We start from the raw sequence: 13,104 nt of genomic DNA, 5'->3' as shown, positions 1-13,104 counted from the left end.
TCACGTTTTCCCATAGCGCACATATAACGGTTCCATCGGAAATTTGGCATTTTGACGATTTAAGCCACATAAAGGATTTTTGTGAAACTTGGTACTTGTACTTCATAATGGGTTCTACAACCGGTGTCAAAACATTGTCCATATAGGTCTGGTATGAGGATGAAATATATCGGTCCACTCTTTCCGGTACCTCTCACACGTAAAAAAAAAGGAATATATCCATCGACACAAGATATGTTATAAAGATGGTAAAGATCGAACCATTTCTTTTGGTACCTCCCCCCATAGGGTTCAAAATGTTTGAAAAAGAAAACGCTCCCAGAAAGCAAGATAATCATCCAACTCTCTTTTAAGTTTCGCACATCCAAACAACTTGCAATATCTAAATATTTCTCTTAACCAGAAATCTGATATGAATGTGTAATTTATCGAAATTTATGATACCAATATTTTTATCTCTATTAGATGAAGTATGAAAATCCAATACTTTGGTCCTCTATATCTGTTACCTCACGAATATTTCCACATTTTCCAAAAATCTGTACATATCTCATATAAAGTATAGGAAGTAATCGATATCGTCCAAAATGACGCGTTTTTATTAGTCTTACTTAACTTAAAATCGTCAAAAATACCGATTTTAGGTAGGTACAGTTATATGGGGCTTAGTTTCCTGCAATATTATTTCCAACATACTAAGAACACATCAAATTCGGTTTAAAATTTTGACTTAAATACCCAAAACAACATAAATCTCCCAGTACAGTTATATGGGGGACCCATTTTTAATATAAAAAGAAGTTAAAAACCTGTAAGTTCGGCCGGGCCGAAAAATTCTCTAAAAATTTTAAAAATACCGAATATAGCCGCTATATTTGTTTCTTTAAGACGTGGACCTACATGGGCATTGTTTGTCATAAGTCATTACCATATTCAAATTCGAAACTTAAAATAAACAGTGAATAATGTAGCTAAAATCTTTAAAATATCGTATTTAGGGAAGTAGCGTTATATCGGAGCTGTGCGAAGACCTGAACCAGCATAGACAATTTTCTGCCATAGGCTGTAGCATCAAAATTTCGGTGGGCATTGTACTTAAACTCGTCAAAATACCGAACAAAGCGAGGTACTGGGATGTGTGGCCTATACGAAGATCTGGACCTGCATAGACAATTTTCTGTCACAGACTGTAGTTCCCATTACGAGCTCTAAATACGTAATTTGAAACAATTCCGGTAAATAATGACGCTAAAATCATCAAAATACCGAATATAGGGAGTTACCCTTACATGGGGGCTATACGAAGACGTGGACCTGCCCAGAAAATTTTCTGTCTTAGGCTGTAGTATCCATTAGGAACTTCAAATACCAAATTTTAAACAATTCCGCTTAATAATGTCGCAAAAATCATTAAAATACCGAATATAGGGAGGTACCGTTATATGGGGGCTATACAAAAACGTGGACTTACACAGACAGTTTTCTGTCTTAGTCTGTAGTATCCATTACGAACTTCAAATACCAAATTTGAAACAATTCCGGTTAATAATGTCGCTAAAATTATCAAAATACTGAATATCGGAGGGTACATTTATATGGGGGCAAAGACGTGGAACTACATAGCCCATTTTCAATAGCAAAAGTCCGCAGACATAATACACATTTGAGTAAATTTTTATTAACATACTTCATTTCGTTCGGAAGCTAGAGTGATTTCCACAGACGGACAGAATAACAGAATGACGGACAGACGGACGGACATTGATAAATCGACATAGAATTTTATGCTGATCAAGAATATATATACTTTGTGGGGTCTAAAATGTATATTTCGAGGTGTTACAAACGGAATGACAAACTTAATATACCCTCCATACTATGGTGGAGGCTATAAAAAAGAGAGGTTTCCAAAGACGGACGGCCAAGGCTAAATCAACATAGACGTTTTATTCTAATAAAGATATTTATACCTTGTGGGTCTAAAGTGGAAATTTTTTAGATAACACCTCTGAGTGACAATTTTGATATACCCTCGAAAGGATGTAAAGTATTTCATTCCACAATCGTTGCAATTATGTCACTCTCATTCAATTCAATATTGTTCCAGTGTGGGAGCAATGGCCTTACAATTTGAACAAGATTCTCTACATTTATGAACATGGCAATTGCGCTACAATAAACCGTTATTTCATATTTCCCATCATAACCTGTCAATGCCTTACCTTATTTTCCCAAAACAGAAGGCTAACATTTATTAATCTACACACACACAAACCCACACGCATAAATACATATCTCAATATAGCCGTCGTAACTTATATGGTCTGCCAAACGGATGAACACAACAACCACAGAAAATGCCACCAATTGCAGCCTGGGCTCCGTAGCACCATCGCCAAGGCAAGCCGGAATGGAAACAGAACAAAACTAATGGTCGGACAAGACGTAAAACAGAACTTGCCACGACTATTTATGGTAAGATGTGCTAATTTAACCACTTGTAATTGTCACAAAGTGGCAACACTTTATCAAGAGGTTGTTAAGATGCCATTTTATTAGTTGCACCACAACCGCCACCACCGGCACCACCACCAACAACCCAGCCAGGCAACAGTTCTTCCAAAACATCAACTCCCCGCCACCCTACGGCCTGACCATTGAAATCTGATCATATGGAGTTTGAGTTGGTGTAATTAATTCAACTGTTTTTTCGAAATGTAACTGGGTTTGTATATGTGTGTGTGTGTGGTTCGATAACAACAGCAGAGCATACCCGTTGTGTTGGTGGCGATCTCGTTAGTATCTCTGGGGAACAATTTAATTATATGTTGTTGTTGCAATTGTATGTCGTTTGTCGTTGTCTCTCTGTTGACTTTTTGAGTAATGAATTCAATATGGCTGTCACAACGAACATAAATTTATTTGTTATACGAAACAATTTACAAAAAAAATGCAATGAGTGTTCGGATGAACAGAAGAGGCTATTCGATGGATAAAGACTTTCTATACTTTTGGAAGAAGTCATCTGTAATTAAAAACCTTTTTAAGTGCAACAACAAATCTGCTTACAGCAGAACAGCTTTGACAGGACTTCTATAGAAGTTATTTTATAAAAGGAGGTTTGGGTAGGTAGGAGTCCAGACCCCTGAAATTTTTTATACCCTCCACCGGAGACCTCATAAAGAATATATATCCATGATCTGCATAAAAGTCTATGATTTAGCGATGTGCGTCTCTCTCTCTCTGTCCGTCTGTCTGTTGAAATCAAGATATAGCCCACATTATTTGGAAAAGAGCGTTGAAGTTAGGCACCATATTGCGCCTAGGTTGCTTGGTATTTCGGTCCACGTTTTTGTATAGCCCCAATACAACGTTACCTCCTTATATCTGGATTATGATGATTTTAGTCACATTTTTGTTCCCAATTTTTCTCCAAATTTGGTATTTATTGTGTATAATGGGTTCTACCTGCGGTGGTAGAACATTGCCTATATAGGTCCATGTTTTACTAACAGAATCTTCTCATATTCCGTATTTTGACGATTTAAGCCACATTTTCTAATTTGATGATCCTAGCCATATTTATGCGCGGAATTGTTTCTAGTTTGGTATTTAAGACGCGCAATAGATAACAATTCTTTTACTAGATTGTAGACTATCTATAGAGATTCATGTTTTGCCATATCGTCCATATAATGTTTCCACCAACTTTATGGTGCTTTCAAAACTTCAACTGCATCCTTCTACCAATGTCATAGAATGTATTCATTCTTGGCGAAAGCTATAGTCGTGCGGGGCCGGCCATGTGATACCCTGCAACACTATAATATTTTGGAAAACCCCCTTAATGTCATACTTGCAATACGATCTCGTCAAAAAGTTTTTTGTCATAGAAGTATATACCCTACAACACTATGTGTTGGGGCCAAAAATTATGTAACACCTCGAAATAGTGGTTTCCCAAATAGGAAAGTATATATGGATCATCCTATTTCGGCGAGCTGAGTCGATCTAGCTATGTATGACCGTCCGTCCGTCTGTCCATGTTAATTTGTAATCACTATACAGGTCGATTATGGCCCGATCTTCACGAAATTAGAATGGAGGTGGGGCTAGCGCCAGAATAGAACCCTATTGCTTTTGGAGAAGATCATATAAAATTTAGGGTTGAAATGGAACAAAAACGACCAATCGACGCGGAAGTCAGCATGGGAGTAGAGCTTGTGGTGGTCATCGGGTGATATTTAGTGAGTGAATAGACCATAACATTTGTGTTAAATAAAAGTCAAATTTTCTATTAAAAAGCGAATATTATTAATCCCAGTGAAATAACAATAGATGGGCAGGTCAATTCTGACCGTTACGTAGATGCCGATAATAAATATATCGGATGTATCTTGCGAAATATATACAATGTGTATATACAAAGGAAGGGGATGTTAGCTGGAATGCTTAGGATCACAAAAGCTAGTCCTATTGTTTTTAAAGATGTCCGCAATATATTTAGGGGTTGAATGGACCAACAACTAAAAATGTTTCTGATTTTTTCAACCGTTATAAGGTCACAAATAGAAAACAAAGGACCCGAGATCTCGCAAAGAAGTTAGAGTTAGGACAGCGGGAAGAATGAACCACTATTTTTGTGTGAAAAATACCAACCTTACTTACAGATGATAACCGAAATACACAAGAGGCGAACTTCTGGCTTTTTTATGATGATTGCTTGATTGATATGCTGATTGATGCGTTGATGAATGCCGCCAAATATCGTAGACAAGCAAATCATATATATGAGCCTAAATTTGGAGATGGAGAGAGAGGCCTATTGGTTTTGGAGATGATCGCAAAAAATTTAGGGTTTCAAATAAACCAAACACAGAAAAACTGTCCTGATCACACAATTGAAGCAACCGACACGCTTTGAGAAGAGAGTTAAGGGCATGGGAAAAATTCTGGCATTTTGGATGACCATTGGATTATATTTAGCTGTAAAATGGACCACATCAACTAACAGCACGACGGAGTGCGTAGATATTTTGCAAATGTTCCTGGTCAAAATGCAAAGGGTAATATCTGGGCAGTGTTCCGTGACATAATTTCAAAGGCGATATCTTTCAAAAATGGATTTGGACATAAGGGGGCTTCTAACATATTGTAGTGTTGTAGGGTATCAGATGGTCGGCCCCGCACGACTATAGCCTTTGCTTACTTGTTTTTAAATAACTTCTGGGGAGAATATTCCAGACAAAAAAAACAAGGGAACTGATAAGGATTGGTGGCTCTTTCCGAAACCTAGGTATTCCCCACCTTACCCCTGGTAAAAATTAGCATCGTTCTCCACTAATAAACAAACGATGTTTTTATAAAAAAACACAATAATGGGATTAAGCCTGACCATTTTGAAACAACGAAAAATAAAAATATAAAAAAATCTTTTTTTTGCCATATTACGCGATTTTCTTTGATTTATCCTTTTCTGGCAAGAGACCATTCCGAATTTGTGAAATTGTCAAAATCCGTCCTTCTGTTCTTGAGTTATAAGCGGTCTAACTAACATCCCATTTTGTTGATATATGAGATTGTATATATTTTGCTATATACGCGAAATCTGGGATATGAGCATCAATGTAAGTTTCGGAAGTGACATTTTCGAGAATTTGTGATTTCGCCAGGATTAAAAATATTCGCGGTTCAGTGCAAATTGTCGTATTTTTACATAAAAGTTATGGTCGAATTTATTCGCTAAATATTGTGCGATGACCAAAGAAAATGGTAGGCCTCTGACAAGCTCTAAACTGTAGCTCCACGCTAAATTCAAAGTCGATTGGTCGATAATTGCGACCTGTAGACTGCAAACTGCAAAATCAGGAATTTTCCTGTCTTTGGCCCATTTCAATATTATTCGATCATCTCCAACAACAATAGGCTTCTATTCCGACCCTAGTCTCACCTCCATGCTAAATTTCGTGAGGATCGGGCCATAATTGCGACTTGTAGAGTGATTACAAATTAATACGGACAGACGGATAGACGAACGGACGGACATACAGGGTGATATAAAAAAAACTGCAACAAAGTCAAACGCCATAATTTTTACATTTTATTGAATGAAAGCAAACAATGTCGGAAATAGCATCAAATTTTAGAATAAGTTTAGATTTGTTCGAATCGGTCACCTTTGGAACAAATTATGGCCTTCAAACGGCCAATGAAACCATTACACGCTCTCGAACGATGCTCTGCGGTATTTTGGACCATTCCCAGCGAAGCGCTACCTTGAGGTGATCGACACCTTGTATTTTTAGTGCCAACCTTGCTTTCCAAAATACTCCAGACACAATAGTCCAAAGGATTGGTATCAGGATTTTGGTCGAAATTGTGCGCTGGAAATGAAGCGAGGAACCTCATTTTGTAATCATTCTTGGGTGGCGCGTGCTGAGTGCGTTGGTTCTGAGTCCTGTTGGAATGTCGACGGTCTGCGGCCAAAATGTTTGCGTGCTCAAGGCTGTAATACATCCTCCAGAATATCTTTGCGATAACATTCGGTACTTATTCTGATGCCACGGTCGATTTATACGAGAGCGACCATCGGCTGTTATGGGGGCCCAACCCATCACCATGGCTGGCGTTTTGGTTCTGGTGGCCAACCGAGTTTGCACATTTTCAACTGACCTCTTTGGCAGTAAACACGATAATTTTGCTTGTTTACAAACTGCTGGACAACGAATGGTTTCTCACCGTAGAAAATCAAATTCGGCAGTTCACCACTTTCGCGGCCAAGCGAAGCAACTCTTTAGCTCTTTTGGGTATATTTTCTTTCTGGTGCGATGTAAGTTCTTGCACTTTTTGGAATTTCAATGAGCTCATTTTTCAATATTTGCCGAATGGAATATTGCGATATATTCAGCTCACGAGCCATTTTTCGGCCACTGCGACGTGGGTTTCGATCAAGTCGCTTCTTTATTTTTCGAACTATTTCTGCTGATGTTGCAGTTTTCTTCCATCCACTTCCTTGACTCGGGCTACGCTACCAGTATCACGGTAACGAGTGATGGTACGAGGCACAAAAGATTTATTCACATTTAAATGCTGGAGTGCTCTAACGATAGCCACTTTTTGTTAACCATTCCATCACGAATAACTTTATCTGGAAATTCTCACCAAATTGCTTTTGTTCGCTTGTAAACAATATAATGAGCTGTCACTGGAATAATTTTAATAGCTGTCGGACGAGTGGCTTTGAAATGACAGCAGTCTGAAGTTGGTTGCAGTTTTATCATTTCACCCTGTAATTGTTTCAAAATTTCTTTAGGACGTAAAAAGAAAAAAATCAAAATTTTGCAGGTCACTCTGCAATTTTCATTGACATAGCTCCTGTTGAAGAAAATGTTATAAATAGTGACCCGTTACTTTCAAATATAAACCCAAATACAAATAAACAACACAGATGAAGGTTAACACACCTCATAACCCTCATACTCATATTGACCTGTTTTTTCCTTTACATCCATTGTTGTTGTTGTGATTTTTTTGCAAACCGCTGTAATTTAAAGCTAAAAAAATTTGTTATTGATCTGTAAACTTAAAAGTTACCAGGAATTGATCATGGTTAACACTTTGCTACAGTTTAGAGCAGCCGAGGGCAATACAGAGCAAACGTGCAGATATGTGTGTTTGTGCATGGTCCAGCAAATGTAACAGCACGGAGCAGGCAATCAGCCAGTCACACAGAGTTAAAGGAAATCAAAGTGCAAACACTGTAAGTCAATTCCAAAATGATCTCTACCCCCCTTGGCTTTGGTCCCTCAAGCAGTAGTCTATGGTGTCGGGGAATGCAACTCACCTGGTTCTGCCACTGTGCGATTAATAAAGACTTTATCTATTAGTGGTAATCGCAGAAATCCTTAACGTAAACGACAGGCAGGCTTGTCGATCGGTCGGTCCGACAGACACAACAGGCAGGAGAGGAGCCAACTTGTGGCAAATATTGTGTCCATGAACGCATTCACATGTCGACCAGCGTACACCCAGGAACAACAGGTTCAGATTCCATGGAATGCAGTGGTGCCTGCACGATTCACTCAATCGTTCCTTACTTCGGTCGTTTGGTCGGTCGTTCTCCATCAACGGTAAGGTGAAATGAATTGTCATTGCACTGCGTGCGAATGCGGCAAAGCTTAGTTATGGAGCGAACAAATGATGCTGATTAAAATGATGATTGCTTCTGTTTTGGACTTGAGTTTTTGTTTTCAACGAAAGATAACAAAAATACATGCATTCTGCGGCTATTACTGCCGGTCACTACATACATACATGAAATCACAATCTTAGTATATACGTACATTATAGGGGGTAAAGCGCTTACCGAATTATACGTAAAACAAGTTCAATCTTCGATGTGCGAATATGAAATCATTATAGTCTTCTGTCTATATAAGAGCTATTAAAGCTCTTTCACCTGTAGAAGTTCTACCGAAGGTCATCTACCCTTAGAAGACCTGCTGAGAGATTACTATCCATGGGAGACCCGAAAACGGTTTTCTGTCCATGGGAACAAATTGACTTATTTCAAGCATGGAAAACCTGTATAGGGACTTCTGTCTACAGGGTGAGATGAAGAACTGCAACCAACTTCAGATTGCTGTCATTTCTAAGCCACTCGTCCGACAGCTGTTAAAATTATTCCTGTGTATATTTTTACAAGCGTAAAAGAGCATTTTGGTGAGAATTTCCCAGAAAAAAGTTATTCGTGATGGAATTCAAGCGTGATAGTGTGATTTCTTTATATTTGGCTGGAAAACCACAAGTGGCTATCGTTAGAGCACTCCAGCATTTAAATGTGAATAAATCCTTTGTGTTCTCTTACCATCGCTCGTTACCATGATACTGGTAGTGTAGCTCGACGTCAAGGAAGTGGACGGAAGAAAACAGCAACATCAGTAGAAATGGTAAGAAGCGACTTGATCGAAACCCGTGTCGCAGTGGCCGAAAAATGGCTCGTGAGCTGAACATACCGCAATATTCCATTCGGCAAATATTGAAAAATGAACTCGGGGTAAAGCCTTGAAATTCCAAAAAGTGCAAAAACTTACACCGCAGCGGAAAGAAATGGAGTCAAAAGAGCTAAATAGTAGCTTCGCTTGGCCGAAAATGGTAAACTGCCGAATTTGATTTTCTCCGATGAGAAAACATTCGTTGTCCAGCAGTTTGAAAACGAACAAAATGATCGTTTTTACTTGCCAAAGAGGTCAGCTGAAAATGCACCTTCGGTTGGCCAACAGAACTCAAGGGCCAGCCATGGTGATGGTGTGGGCGCCATAACAGCCGATGCTCGCTCTCCCCTCGTATTAATCGACCGTGGCATCAGAATAAACGACGAATATTATCGCGAAAATATTCTGTAGGGTGTATTAAGCCTTGGGCACGCCGACATTTTGGCCGCAGACCTTGGACTTTCCAACAGGACTCAGCACCATCGCACTCAGCACGCGCAACCCAAGAATGGTTACAAAATGAGGTTCCTCGCTTCATTTCCGGGCACAATGGCCACCAAAATCTCCGGATAACAATCCGTTGGACTATTGTGTCTGGAGTATTTTGGAAAGCAAGGTTGGCATTAAAAATACCAAAGTAACGATCATCTCAAGCAAGCGCTTCGCCGGGAGTGGGCCAAATACCGCAGAACAACATTCGGGCAGCGTGTGACGATTTCATTGGCCGTATGAAGGCCATAATTCGTGCGAAAGGTGACCAATTCGAACAAATCTAAACTTATTCTAAAATTTGATGCTATTTCTGATATTTTGTGCTCTCATTCAATAAAATTTAAAAAAGATTTGAAAATTATGGCGTTTGATTTTGTTGCAGCTTTTTATCTTACCCTCTAGATATGACCTGTAAAAGGTATTCTGTATTGGAGGACTGTATGTTTTTGTCTAGATATAATCACGGTCTCATGTGATATTGCGATTCAATGAACTGGTAGTTGTCTCGGGTTTGGTCGGATATATTTGTTCATATAGGAAAAGAATAACTTTATGACACTAAACTATCAAAAAATATTCTTAATTCCTCACAAAGTCGAAACTGTTATATGACAGAACATTTATTACCATTAAACCAACTTTGTTCAAAATTTGTTTAGCAACTTCCCGTCATTCCCACATTAAGCAGCTACACCTCTCAATTCGCGTAACTAAAAAATTGTTATCTGTCACTTTGAGTATGCGGGACAACGGTTAATCGCTTATCGCAAAAGCGATAATGGAAATCCACCTTTTATTAGCTTATTTATAACGTGTAAATTAGTGTGCGCCCCGCTCTGCCCTCCTCCTCCTCCTCACCACCACCAATGCAGTATATCATATCATGTCGTCTGGCCAACAAAACGCAACCATGCCAACTGCCAATTAACCAAAATGCAATGCTCTACAAGTCGCCCCAGATAGCCTGCCAGCAACTCGACGTAAAAATACCCCTGCCAAATAAACGGAATCACACAGCCGTACATGACATCCATAGCCAGCCATTTGTTAATTCCTTTGCCTTTATGGGCGTTTAATCATCATTGCAGGAGCTTTTAATAATCACAACTCAATTTTCAATTTTAAATTGAGCAATTTTTCATTTAAATGAATTGGCAATTTAGCCAGCAACGCCTATGTGCCGGTGGCGGAAAACGAGAACCCAGCACCCAATTGCCAGCTCTCCTCCACCCACAGGTAAAGTACATGCGGCAACAATAACTGATGATAGCCAATCGATTATTTCCTATCAAATGACCAATGGGAATTTTATTGAGTGGCTGGTAGCAGCGTTTGGCGATGGCAGTTTTTTTTATTTCAGGGAGCGCCAGAATAAATGCAATTATAATTATAGCGTACAGACACACACACCAAAGACAAGTGTTTGGGGCTATAGTATTTACAATGACACCTTGCAATGAGGTGTGTAAGGAAAAGGAGGGAGGAAGTATGATAAGGAGGGAAAGGATACGAAAGGTGCTTTGAGAATATAAAGGAAATGAAAAGACCTTTCGGCTACCTTTGGGAATGCATTTTGGTCTTCTATGAAAAGACCAAATAGTCTTGAAGCCCCTAAGAAGACCCATTGGAGTTCTATGAAAGACCCCATTTTTATATCCAGGAGAAGGTGAAAGTTTCTTCTTTGAATATACCCAGTAGTCCTTTCGATAAATCCCATTAGTCTTTCGAAAGTAAGAAGCTGCATTGGCGTTCTATAAAAACCTCTTGGACTTCTTGGAAGACGGACTCTTATAGGTTAAAATGGATATTCCTATATAGAGGTATTATTGTTCCATATCCATTTTTAACCTATTAAACCGGACTTCTATGAGAAGACAAGTTGGTATTGTATAAAAAATTATTGGTCTTCTATTTGATTACCCTTTTTCCTCTATAGAAGACCTCTTGTTCCTCTATAAGAAAGAACATTGGTCTTCTTTAGGGATATCCATCGGATAACCCTCAGTCATTTATATTTGGTCTTCTTTTAAAAGACAACTGGGTCCTCTATAAAAGGACAACTCTGTAAGAAAATAACTTGGCCTTCTATAAGAAGACCCACTGATCTTCTATATATAAGACCCATTGGACTTCCATTCTTCTATAAGAAGAGCATTAGTCTTCTATTATTTGGACTTCATAGTCTTCTATAGAAGATCCAAGTACTTCTGTAAGAAATCATAAGTCTTCTATAGAAAGTCCCAATGACCTTCTATAAGAAGGCCTATTTTTTTCTATTGAAAGACCTATTTGCCTCCTATAAGAGGATCCCAATGGTGCTCTATAAGAAGAGCCATTGGTCTTCTATAAGAAGACCTACGTGTCTCTATAAGAAGACCTACTGGTGTCCTATAAGAAGACCTATTGGTCTTCTATAAGAAGACCTATTGGTCTCTGTAAGAAGACCTACTGGCCTTCTAGAAGAAGAGCTATTGGTCTTCTGTAAGAAGACCTACTGGTCTTTTAGAAGAAGAGCTATTGGTCTTCTGGGCTTCCATGAGAAGACCTATTGATCTCATAAGTGTATATAAGAAGACCTACTGGTCCTTTATAAAAGACTTACTGGTCTTCTATAAGAACCTACTAGTCTTCTATAAGAAGACCTATTGGACTTCTATGAGAATACTAATTGGTCTCATATGTTTCTATAAGAAGACCTACTGGTCTTTTATAAAAGACCATCTGGACTTCTATAAGAAGACCTACTGGACTTCTATGAGAAATATCATTTGTCTCATAGGTTTTCTTTGAGAAGATCTACTGGTCTTCTATAGGAACACATACTGATCTTCTATAAGAAGGCCCACTGGTCTTCTATAAGAAAACCCACTGGTCTTCTATAAGAAAACCCACTGGTCTTCTATAAGAAGACCCCTGGTCTTATATTAGGAGACTCACTGGTCTTCTATAAGAAAACCCACTGGTCTTCTATAAGAAACCCACTGGTCTTCTATAAGAAGATCTACTGGTCTTCTATAAAAAGTTCTACTGGACTTCCATGAGAAGACCTATTTGACTTTTATGAGAAGATTCATTGGTCTCATAGGTTCTCTATAAGAAGACCTATTGGTCTTTATAAAATACCTACTGAACTTCTATGGGAAGATTGGTCTCATGGGTGTTCTATAAGAAGATCCTACTGGTTTTCTGTAAGAATACCTATTGGCCTTCGATAAAAAGACGTGCTGAATTTCTATTAGAAGACGTATTGGACTTCTATGAGAAGACAAATTGTTCTTCTTTTAGAAGATCCATCAGTTTTCCATAAGAAGACCCATTGGCGTTCTAAGGGAGGACTTAGTTGTCATTTGACGATCGAATGAGGTTCTGTAAGCGGATCCATTGGTCTTCTACAAGAGGAATAATTGACCTTCTAAAAATGGAACTATTGATATTCCATAAGAGGGCCTTTCTTCTATAGAAGGGTCGCATTGCTTCTCTACAGAAGAAAGCACTTCTTGTCTTTACCTTCTTTACTTCTATTTTTCGATGATATCCTCGCATTTATCCTCACTTCCCAATCTCCCCCTGATCTGGATATTACAAGTCTTTTGCCAAGTGCCAATGGAATCTGGAACAG

The sequence above is a fragment of the Musca domestica genome, unplaced genomic scaffold (assembly GCF_030504385.1).
Source record: "Musca domestica strain aabys unplaced genomic scaffold, Musca_domestica.polishedcontigs.V.1.1 262, whole genome shotgun sequence".
Taxonomy (NCBI): Eukaryota; Metazoa; Arthropoda; class Insecta; order Diptera; family Muscidae; genus Musca; species Musca domestica.
The sequence above is the reverse complement of the archived record's forward strand: the minus strand, read 5'-3'. Positions refer to the sequence as shown.